The sequence below is a fragment of the Tenrec ecaudatus genome, chromosome X, assembly GCF_050624435.1.
Source record: "Tenrec ecaudatus isolate mTenEca1 chromosome X, mTenEca1.hap1, whole genome shotgun sequence".
NCBI lineage: Eukaryota > Metazoa > Chordata > Mammalia > Afrosoricida > Tenrecidae > Tenrec > Tenrec ecaudatus.
The window spans coordinates 130,241,439-130,253,854 of record NC_134548.1 but is presented as its reverse complement, the minus strand read 5'-3'; the positions used below and the strand labels follow the sequence as shown (position 1 = coordinate 130,253,854).

The following is a 12,416-nucleotide window of genomic DNA, read 5'->3' as shown; positions in this document are numbered from 1 at the left end:
TGATAGCCGGGCACCATCAGCTTTCTTCACCACATTTGCTTATGCACCCATTTGTCTTCAGCGATCCTATCATGGAGGTGTGCAGTCAATGGTATGATTTTTTGTTCTTTGATGCCTGGTAACTGATCCCTTTGGGACCACTCGCTCACTCAGGCTGGTGTGTTCTTCCATGTGGACTTTGTTGCTTCTGAGCTAGATGGCCGCTTGTTTATCTTCAAGCCTTTAAGACCCCAGTCACTATCTCTTTTGATAGCCGGGCACCATCAGCTTTCTTCACCACATTTACTTGTTCACACACTTTGGCTCCAGCCGTTGTGTCGGGAGAGTGAGCATCATAGAGTTCCAATTTAATAAAAGAAGGTATTCATGCATTGAGGGAGTGTTTGAGTAGAGGCCCAAGGTCCTTCCGTCACCTTAATACTTGACCTATAAATATAGACACATAGATCTATTTCCCCATCCTCCTATATATATTTGCATGTACATGTCTTTGTCTAGACCTCCATGAATGCCCTTTGACTCCTAGCTCTTTCCTCCATCTCCCTTGACTTTCCTCCTGCCCTACTACCATGCTTCATCGCCACCTGGGCTAGAGTATACCTCTTCTCTAAGCAACCTTACCCTTGATCATTTCCCACCAGGCCTGCCACTCCCACTTCTCTACCATTTGGGGTCCCATGTTTTTCCCTTGTCCCTGGGTTTGTTAACATCCCTTCCTTACCCCCCTACCCCCCCACCCCAAGTCCCCCCAGAACTGTCGGTCCCGTTGTTTTTCCTCCAGATAGTTCATCCAGCCTGTCCTATTCAGACAGACCTGTGGAGTCACTAACATGCACGAAAACTAGACAGAGGAAAACAAAGCAACAGTATACAACCAGACAACAAAACAACAAAAACAAACCACTGACAAAGAACAGAATAAAACAGTTCACAAGAGAAAAGCTTGTAGTTAGTTCAGGGATCGTTTGCTGGCCCTTAGGAGCATTTTCCAGTCCATTCTGTTGGGGCACCACGCCGTGGCCCCGAAGTCCACTTTCAGCATTCCCTGGGGACCTTGCCACTCCATTCCCTTGCTGTTCCGCTGCACTCCCCCAGTGATTTGCCTCGGTGTGGTGGGATCAGGTCAGGTGCAATTCCCACACTGTGTCTCCGGTGCTGTCCCCTGTATCGCCCTTAGTCACTGAGGGGCATCATGTCTCATAGTGGGGCCAGCCATGTTGTTCTCTCTGTGGACTGGCTGCTCTACTCAGGAACATCATCATCACGGCCTGGTGGGCCAGGCTGTGCTCCACTGTCTCCTCCTGCCCCTTCATCTGCTCCCGTGTGCTCTGATCAAATATGTCCATCTCCCAGAGCTGCAGAGTCAATGTCGTCCTTTGGAAAAAATTCTTTTCGGGGGAGGGGCAGGAATCCACTTAATTTATGGTGCTGGGGCCAGCCTCCCAGACCTCTCCACCGGTTGGGTATTCACTTTCTATACTCCTCACTTATATCAACCTAGTGGTCTGAGAAGGCATGCATGTACTTTGATGTGAATAATCTTCATTCTAGTCGTAACCTTGTGAGTCCACGTCCATAAGCAGAGTCAAATCAGGACAGGCCACCCACAAAATCAGCAGCAATATGCACCAATTCACAGGCTCAAAGTCTTATCTTCATCTGATCGGTTTCTGGTCAAGTCACTGTAGGCTGCCTCATATAGCCTCACCAGTGTACACGTTGTCCACCTTGCCTTTCAACCATGGGACCCTTCACAAATTCTCAACAACCGTAGCCCCCTTGTGCTAGGTCATGAGCTTCTGATTAGCGAACCTGCTCTTATCTCCTCCTATCGTCCTTGTGAACCAGGTCCATGGATATAAGTGGCCAGACTCAGCCCGTCTCTCCATTATTCTGTTTGTCCCACTCCCACTTAACCAGTGGATCCAAGCATTTCAAACAGGATCCCTTAAATGTTCCGTCTTAGAGAGGAGAGTTCCTACATGACTCCAGATTCTACCAATTTCAGGAACTAACCACTAGTTCAAAAATGCCAAAGAATTTCTTTTTTTTTTGGAGGTGTCAGCAAGCTCATTTTATCCTATAGGCAATGGGGACCCCATAGAAGTTTTTTAAATCACTATTTTTTTTCTCTTCAAGCTTTTTGTGCATGATGGAACTGAAAAGCAAAGAACACAAAAGCCAAAGGATTCCCTTCTTTTTCAGTCTGTCAAGAGTTCCCTCAGCAAGTCTCATCTTCAAATACAAATGTCCTGAGCACTGAAAGCACTGGGTGGGGTTTATCTTTTCAGAGTCTTCTTTGCAGGTGTGTCCTATACCCTTTTAAAGATCCAATTTAATGTCTGAATGCAAGTAGGCTTAAAAACTCTCTATATTTACTTCTGAATAATCATTTCTATTGCACATCATACCACTAACAATTGCAAAAGAAATCAGTATAAACCTAGTACCACCAGATCCTAAACTCCATTTTTAAAAGTCAAATTCAAGCCTTATCTAAATTATTTCATTGATATGAAATATGGCTTTGGTTTCTGAATGCATTAAACCAGGGCCCAACTATCATTCAGCCATTTTGACCTTCTGTCATCCATTTTGACTAAGCAGGATTGTCTCAGAGGAGAAGTTCAAAAGGTAATTTTGCTCCCGGAGCTTAAAATTTACATTTATCACATTCAATTTTGCCATCGTATGCAGGATTAACCAAAGGCAACTTCCAGGAATCAAACCGTTACCTTCTCTTAGTTTTCCTAGAAAACAGTCTAGTAAACAGTGTGAGCCTATCTGACCTCTGGCTCATCAAAGAAAAAATATCATATAGTAGAAGTCACACTAGCAACCACTCTCCATCTTCATGATTTGTTTTTCTAGTACCCCAAGGAATCATAATGCATTAGTTAGGGTTGACTGAAGAAACAAATCCAGAGATACTCATATATATGAAAGAGAGATCTTTAAATCAAAGAGCAATTGCATATTGAGAAAACATCCCAGCCCATTCCAGATGAAGTCCATAAGTCTGATAGTAGCCCATACATCCATTGCTAATCCACAAATTTCTCTTCTGACTCACACAGCACATGCTATGATACCAAATGCAGGTAGATCACAGGCCAGTAGGTGAAAAGTCTTGTGTATGAAATGGCAGTGGAAGCATCTTAGCATTGGTGTGTTCTCCACACAACCCCTCCAGCTCTCTGAGTGTGGCTTCTCAAACAGAAGGTGAAATAGAGAGAGGGAGCTCTTCCAAGTCTCCTTATGGCTTGTTAACAGGGAAACGAAGACAGAGAAAGCGAAAGTTACCAGAATCCTGATTGGAAGGTCATGCCCACAAGAAGGCAACATCAGGCTGTGACCTGATTGACAGGCTAGACTCCACCCCTGCACTTATTTATCAAGTTTATATGAAATTATGTAACTACCACATGGGTTAATCAGAATTAATAAATATATTGGAAATATATTCCATGAAGAAAAAAGATGGAACATAAAGACATGAAAAGGAAAAAAGAGAAACAAAAGAGACAAAGATTTGAGTATGGCTTGGGTGAAGGTGCCGAAGTTCTGTTGCTATGGCAGCATGTATATAGACATGTCTGCACTCCTGGGGACAGAGGGGAAGCCCTTGTTAGTGTGGGTGTTCCAGGAATCTAAAGTCCCACCTGTTTTTGTTTGGGGAGAAATGCTCAGTCTAAGGAGAGTGGGTCCACCAGAAGAGGACACCAGAAGAGGAAGTTGGAGAGAACTAGAAAATTATAATAAAAATATCATAGAATAAAATGCAAATCAAAGCAAAGAAAATAAAGTGTGAAATAAAACTTCCTTTTGCCTGAGAATCTCTGCTCCTACGATCGTGGTATTGGAGTACATGTATGCTATGTAGCGGATGTTGGGCACTGTGTTGGGGAGGGCATCAGAGAACAAAGTAGGAAAGGAAGGGGGAAAATGAAAAATTGTGAAGCTTGGGTACTGATTCTGTCTGCAGCTACCTGGCCAGGCAATATGTTATTTACTACACTCTACAAAGTCCAGTAGGGCAAGGGGTTTAACTGGTTGGGTTTCTGTAGAGATTGGAAAAAATCAGCTGTGCCAGGGACAGTGAGGGATCACAGAAGCAGCCTTTGACCATGGTTAATCGTAAAGGGGAGTCTATCATCAGGCACTGTTGTTCTCCCGTTTTAAGAAACTTGAGTCTACTTAGATTTTTAGTTAAATTTCTACGTGCTATGAAGTATAAGCTATCCTTCCCATTGGAAGCTCTACAGTAGTGGATGAGGAAATTTTTCTGAACTTGTTATATAGCTATATTCCCCTGCTTCACTCTGCTTTTATGATTGATATGATCATTGTTGTTGAGTCCTTATTTGTTGTTGGTTCTTGTTTTGTACGTTTATCTGCATATGGAAACTGGGATAGGCAGAATTCCAAAGACAGTAAGGAATTAATGATTACCTGTGTAGTTGGTAGAGGAGAGTTGGAGAAATGGGAAATAAACATCAGTGGGTACAAGAAGAAAGAAAATGTTCTAAGGTTGATTGTGGTGATGATTTTATAACCCTTCTTGATATGATTGAACTATTTAATTGCATGATATATTAATTACACCTCAATACACATTTTAAACACAGAGCAAAGATACCATTTTGCAGATTAAGATCTGCCTGACCCAAACCCTGGAATTTTCAATAGCTTCATATGCATATGAAAGCTCTACAATGAATAAGAAAGACTAAAGAGTTACAATCAACTCAATGGCAATGAGTTTGTATGTTTTGCATGCCTTTGAATCATGATGTAAGTGAAGACTATTAAATATACCGCAGATTGCCAGTTTAAAAAAGGAAGAAGAAAAGGACGGTGAGAACAGTTATACAACTTGAAAAATTAAATCAGTGGCATCTAATGGAACACAGAAACTGTTGGTTTATGTTCTCAATAAAAATAAACAACATTTAGGAAGCTAAAGTAAATAAGTTCAGGTTGCAAAAAGTAGTGACCAAGCATTAGAGGTGAATATTCTAAGCAAGTTAGTATCATATTATATAATGACAGAATGAAAACACCTCCCCTAAACCATATCTTGATAAATGGTGAAAAGATTTAAGTTGTCATACTTACCTGGCAGGGGAGATACCATGATCACGAAGGTGGTTTTCCCAGGGCGAGGCTTATCCATTGCACTCCGGATGTGCTGACCCCTGCGATTTCCCCAAATGTGGGAAACTCGACTGCATAATTTGTGGTAGTGGGGGACTGCGTTCGCGCTCTCCCCTAACAAAAAATAAATAAATAAATAAATAAATAAAAAAAAAAAAGAAAGATTTAAGTTGTCAAGGGTTTTATTTTACCGGAATCCACAATCAACACTTATGCAGTAACAGTCACCTACTCATATGCCTTATTTCATGAGGGAAAACTCCTACGAAAGACCTCTTTAAATTCTCAAAAAGCAAGCGTGTCACTTTGATGACGTAGGCTCAAGACATTGTATTTTCCCCTTATGCAAGTGAAAGTTTGACAAAGCATAAAGAATACTAATAAGGATTGGTACTTGTAAATTATGGTTTTTAGGAAGAATATTGAAATTACCACAGACAACCAGAAGAAGAAACAAATGTGTCTTGAAAGAAGCACAAGAAAAATTCTCCTTAATGGAGAGAATGGGAAGAATTTGTCTAACATTCTTCGGACTTATGAGGAGAGATCAGTACCTAGAAGAAGAAAAAAACTCATCACATTTTGTATAGTAGAAGGTTAGTGAAAAAGAGGAAGAGTCAACAAGATGGACTGACATAAAAGCTACAACAGTGAGAATGACCAGATGGATAAGCAGTGTATTTTTCTGTTGTTCATGAGGTTGTTATGATTCAGAATGAACTTTGTGGCACCTGATCACATTAGCAAATAAAGAACAAGATGAGGATGCTAACTCTTTTATCACTTATATTTAACATTTTACAGAAAGCTAGGGCAGAAAAATTTGGCAATAAAAATTATAAAAAGCATAAATACTGAAGGTAGTAAAACTACCTTTATTCACCAATGCCATGATCTTATGTATAGAAAACCCTAAGGAAGTCATAAAAAAGTATTAGAGTTAATGAAGATAATGAAAAAACTTACTAGAATACAAGCTTAACACCCAACAATCAGTTATATTTCTAACACTGACAGTGATCACTTTGAAAAGAAATTAAGAAAAAAATTCCATAGTAATAGCACCATGAAGAATAAAACCTTTAGGAATCAAGTTAATCAAAACACTGGTGAAAGAACTTGAAAATCCTTGAATAAATACAAAGTCATCACTTGCTTATGGAATAGAAAACTTAAAATTGTTAATGTGGCAATATTCTCCAGATTCTACACATTCACGACAATACCTATCAAAATCTGTGGTAGTGACATAATCTGTTGTCAATTTAAGACTTATGAGTGAAGGCGTGAGTTTAGCCTGCCAATAAGGTTGCAGCTGGATGACCTAATTTGGAGATGCTAAGGCAATAAATAGCTTGCTGGAGGCGGGACACAGGTCCACTCCCTGGGAGACTGTGCCTGACAAGACACATGGAGTTACACTAGTGCCCTGAGCTGGAGGAGCCATGTAGAGACCCCTGCCAGAACAGAAATGCTTATACCGGCGTTGGATCCACAAGACTTTCCACCCACTGGCCTGTGGTCTTCCTGCATTCAGTGTCATTGCATGTGGTGCTTGAGTGTGAAGAGGAATTTGTAGAGTAGGATAGGACATATGGGCTAATATCACGCTTATGGACTTGATCTGTACCGGGCTGAGATGGTTTCTCAATATTCAATTGCTCTTGTACAGTAGAACCCCAGACCTTCACACTCGTCTGAATCAATTGTTCCCATAAGAAATAACTGAAAACAAATTAATCTAGTCTCAGCCATGGAGTCTTTACCCTAACCTTGATGTTTTATGCAAAACATTACTCAGAAATGTCAAAGTAAGTAAATTCAGAGTTAAATAATATAATTTAAATAAGAAACACAACATTTAAAAAGTCTTTAATCACTACAGTATGGCCCATACCTTGAGACTGATGAGGATCGGAATCTGTGGACACGCCTGTGGAGAGGAGGTGTGGAGAGACAGGCATTGTTTGCGAAGGGAATCTCTTTCCATAAAATCATCTGGTAGCTGCTTTTCAGGAGTTCCCCCCCCCCCCCACCTTTTGCCTTTTTTCAGTAGGACCTGGCTGGCTTTCTCTGAAAGGAAAAAAAATCTGTTTAATGTGATCTGCCGTTGGCATTTCCTTAACTGTTCTCTAAAAGGGTTTACTAAATTATAATCAACACTATCAATAACACGGTTACCAATTCCTTATCATGATGGTTCTTTTCAAAAAACTCTTTCTTAGGACCCATGCTTATTTTTTATCTAAAAGCAGTACAAAGAACCACAAAGATGAATAAAATTATAGCAAAACGCTTGGAACACAGCTGCAAACGGTTTAAACAATGCGTACTGACAATGTCAAATTACGCCGAGTGACCGAAACTCGAACTGCGTTTGTTTACAAAAATCACGTGTGTTGGGTCAGATTCCGATTTTTTTTGGGTCAACAAAGGGGAGCTGCTCTTAATTCCAGAACTAGGCCTTCGACGGTGGCTAGCGTGGCGTGGTGTTCATCTGGGAGAGGCAGGCATTCATGATGCACTGCTTATTCACATGCTTCCCCCACCCCAGCTGAGAGGCTTTAAAACAGGGAGCTATTATCTAAGCACCCTTGACAGAAGGCTCTTCAGAGTTGAACTTGGACTTCCGAGTCAACTCCACGATGCAGCATGGCAGGTCTCATGATGAAATCATTTTACTGGGAAACCGGAGCCTGGTTCCCACTGGGTACAGCAGGCCTGGTGTCGGGGGCGCTCAGGCGGAATGTGCCGAGGTACAAGTCGATGGTCTTGCTCGCGATGGGGTTTGAGCTGTCCTGGGGGGTGTTTTACAGGAACCTAGTGATCTTCTCAGCACTGTTCCGGGCCATTACTTTTATATTAAATGTTAACAAAATTTCCACTGCTACAAACACGAAGATCTTACAGGATCCATTTACAACTTTGCCCCAAACTCTCTGCAGACTGGACTTTGCGGGGGACAAGCACCCCCGAAAAGAAGTTCTTGAACTTGAGCTCACAGGGCAGTTTGGAGAACGCAGAACACGTACGTCTTCCGGTGGCTCAGCAGTTTGCTGTCTTCCAGATTCAAGTACTGGTCACATGCCTTTGGCAGCTGGGTAGAGCGTCCTGGTACTTCCTCATCTGGCTGACGAAGCTGCGGATGACCAAGTAGCAGTCCACGCTGTCCTCCACCATCTCGTGCGTGGTTTTCACAATGGCCAGAAACACCTTGTCTTCGGGCTCCAGCGGAAAACAGGGGCTTCGCGGCAGCTTGCCGGACTCCAGCTGGTACACACGGAGAGAGACTTCCACCTGGGGCCGCTCAGGCCCACGAAGCTGATGGCGCGCAGGGCGTGCAGGATGTCCGAGCACTGCTCCAGGCAGTAGGCCATCACCTGGGCATGGGACTCATGGTGCAGGATCCCTACAAGCACCTTCCACACCAGGGTGCGGTACATGGATGGGCGGGGGAGCCTCTGACTAAAAGTACGAAGTTTCTCAATATCCAGAGGGTCATCTTTTAGGAGATTTTCAAGTGATTTCTTTTCTTCTACTCCACGAAACCCCACTTTCTCATAATATACCGAGCGGAAGTTTCTCTGAAAGTCTTTAGTCATGTGCCTCTCTTGGTCCTCCAAGAAAGTGAGCAGAGGAGAGAAAACATGAGCCTCAAGGTAATGGGATTCCAGTTGATTTGAATTTTCTTTTAAGTAGTTGTGCTTCCTACACTGGACATATCCTCTACTAGAGGAAACCACTCCTGGTGGACGCTAAGCGGATCCGGGAGATACCCTGTGCTCGCTCTAACCAGCCTGTGGGTCGCACATGGGGTCACACCTGGCGAGGGGTGGGCGTTGTGGGGCGGCGACAGGACCCCCCCCCAATGTTTTGTTCAAGCTCGGATGCAAAATTTTCTTGACATTTTGCGCCAAAATGTGATTATGTCGAGTCCTGACGCGGTCAAGTCCCAGAGTTCTGCTGTATATAAAGTTATTTCTTATAAACACGAGTGCCTATGAACTTGTTTCTCTAGTCTACCCAAACTAACACAAAATCTCAATGACCTTAATTTGGAATTACAAGAGACCTCGGTTGCCAGTGAGAAAGAACAACAGTGATGAAGGACTCAAATGTTCTGGTTTTAAAATGTCCATAAAACACTGGAGTACTTAAATGATGATGTTACTGGCACATACATGAATGAAATAGAATTCAGAATGGAGGGAGCAAACCACGACTAGTGGGTCCTGGACTATTCAGTTGAAAACGAATATGCTCCTCAGCACATGCTTGCTGTTGGATGATGTGGAATGTTAACATGCAATAGGATGAAGTTGGGCCTGACTTCACAGCATATATGAAAATAAATTCAAAATGAGTCAAAGACCAAAAGAAAAGTGTTAAAGCTATGAAAACTTTAGAAGAAAAATAAATCTGTATGGCCCGGGACTTATGGTACTTTGAGTCTTACACAGTCATGCCAAATATCTATTTTGTAGTTGGTTTCAGATGTCGGCCGTAAAGCAAATTTCCGTGAGTAGAGGCCCAAGGTCCTCTACTCAAGGAATGCCTCTACCATCATGCAGCCAAGTATCGAAAGGCCCTCGAAATCTTGGAATCTTTTCTAAGCTGACACTGGGTACTATTGTAGGAAATAATCCACTGACCCTATGAAAATGGAACTTAAGAGAATTGCTTTAGAAAAAGAAGGATAGCGCTCCCTTATAGGAAGCTATTAGTCTACTCGTGAGAACTGATGAGTTCAAGTAAAGTTTTCACCCAGATGGCTATCGTTCGTGAAACAAAAATATAAAATACGATCATTTGTTTGGCTACTTTTGATTGTGGTAACAACTCAGACAGTTCAAGGGTGGAAAGTGGGCTTATATTGGTGGTTAGATATATAGAATGAAAATCATTAGCTCCTGGAAAAAACGAGAGGGTTCTCAATCACAGCTTTATAGCTTTCAGATGGGATCTGGTCTAGGGGGGAAAATCCCTGCTATCGAGTTGATGCCAAGTCATAGTGACCCCATAGGACAGAACTTCCCCTGTGGGTTTCTGAGACTGTAGCTCTTCATGGGATTAGAAAGCCCTGTCTTTCTTCCAGTGACCACGTGGTGGTTTCAAACTTCTGACCTTACAAAAAGAAAATTAAATTAAATTAAAATTGTATTCACACTATACTGTATTCTATAAACTTCGCAATAAGGTAAAAGTTTCAAATATTATGTGAATGACAGATATGTGACACAAAGGTTTGAAAGGGGGACAAGTTTTAGGAAAGAAAACCACCATGCACGTGCTACATGCATGGTTGGCACAAACCTTCAATTTGTAAAAATAGAAAGAAAGCCAATATCCCAGAAGCACCATGAGAGATGCGCAATAAAACAAGGTGTGCCTGTATTTAACATCAAAAGCCCAAGCAGCCAAAGAAACTATCAATTGAACTTCATCAAAATGAAAGATCTTTGTGCATCAGAGAACACTCAAAAATAAATTGGAAATTCACAGCAAGGGAGAAAATGTGTGAAAAAACCTGGTGACTACATGTAATGCAATCTTAACAATTCGAGGCCAAAAGCAACTCTATTAAAAATAGGCAGAGATGCCTTTCTGCAGAGGAGAGATGCAGGTGGGCATGACACGATTTCCAAGGAGCCAGGCACACAAATGGAGTCCTGATGACGCAGTGGGTTAAGTGGTGTCTTGTAGCCACAGGTGGGTGGTACAACGCTGCCAGCTGCTCTGCTGCAGATGAGGAGGCTTCCGTTGCCTTCCATCATGGATACTCTAGGGAGCAGTTCTACTCTCACCCTACAGGCTTGCTGGGAGCCAGAATGAACTTCAGGGCAGGGGTCACACAGGAAACTGGAGATTAGGGTGAAGGGTGTGTGGGTGAAATAAATAGGTGGGGATTTCTTGCTAAACTGTGGGGTGGGCTCACCAGGTGCTTCATAACCAACATGTCTTTGTGATTTTCAACTTAAAACTTGAAAAGTGAACTTGTAAAGCAAGAAGCTATTTGACAGAGACAGGCTAACCAAGTAGAAGACCCCCTTTCCTGGGGACGGGGTTGTGCTGAAGCCATCACAGGCATGCCCACCATGCTGTCTCATCAGCCTAGGTCAGGCCGGCTTGTCCTGCATCCTGCCATGGTGCTTTAGAGACATGTTTAGCATGTTGAAGCATCTCTGGGTGGAGTCCTGTACCTCAGGTGAGGAGCTGGGATCATTTTGATTCATTCATTGTTCAGATGAGGAGGCAAGTATAGGGTGGTCCCCAGGTGCCTCTCAGATATACATTGTCCAGGCTGTGCAGGGGAGTTCCGCTTCCCTCCCCCACCAGCACCTCCACTCACGTATCTGTGAATGTGAAGTGGCATTTCCATGTACCTGACCCTGGAGAGCAGGGGGGATTGGACTGGGCAGTGTGGTATAGCCAGGTAGGGAAGGAAGACAGTGGAGGGATGACAGCTAGGGATGGAGGAGAAGTGAGGTGATGGAGGAGAGGTGGTGTGAGAATAGGGAAGGAATGTGAGGCTAGAGAAAGGAGGGTGGAGGAGAGGACAGGTAAAGTTGGACAGAGGAAGAAGGGATGAGGGAGAACACAGAGAGGAGGGGGAAGACAGCAGAGTGAGGGAAAGGGAGGGTAGCAGAAGGTTCTGGAGAGGGGAGAGGAGTAAGGTTAAGGCAGGATGGGGGTGTTGCACACAGGGCATCAACTAATGTTTCTGCACTCAAGGTTGTGTAGAAGGATTTCTGTGTGGTTGATTGGTTCACTGGATAATTGTTCTGTTATGACTTTTGGTTTCTCTCAATCTTCTTTCCTCCCTACATAGAGATATTGCTATTTCAGTAATCTGTTTTTTTATGTCAGAAACATGCTGATGTGGTAGATTCCTTTTCAGGTCGACCACGGTTGCTTTGTAATAAACTCTTTGAAATGGATGAGCTCTAATAGGAAGGTGGAGAAGCTGTCATTAGCAAGCCAGGATTGTGTGTTCACGAGAACCGGAGAGATGGTACAATATATGAATGATGATTTCATACAGGTAGTAGTAGAAGATGAGAGAAGGAAAGTTATCTTTGGCTTGGTTCTCCTTAGGACATAAACATGGTTACAAGTTAAGTGTAAAGCTAGTGGGAATGTTGTCCTGGAGTACAGAGGCGAAGGGCAGGAAATTATTTTCTCACAGTGGGCCAATGTCTATATTGCAGTGGTTCATAGCCTTCCTAATGTCGTGACCCTGTAATACAGTTCCTCATGTT

General features: G+C 42.8%; 1 non-coding gene and 1 pseudogene across 1 annotated transcript; one reads left to right on the top strand and one right to left on the bottom strand.

Annotated features, from left to right (window-relative positions):
• Nucleotides 1-5,110: 5,110 nt before the first annotated feature.
• LOC142435155 (U1 spliceosomal RNA) lies at nucleotides 5,111-5,274 on the top strand. The gene has a single exon (XR_012781280.1). It is a non-coding gene; the product is annotated as a U1 spliceosomal RNA (small nuclear RNA).
• Nucleotides 5,275-7,835: 2,561 nt separating this feature from the next.
• On the bottom strand, nucleotides 7,836-8,759 carry LOC142433722 (TBC1 domain family member 7 pseudogene; annotated as a pseudogene).
• Nucleotides 8,760-12,416: the final 3,657 nt, after the last annotated feature.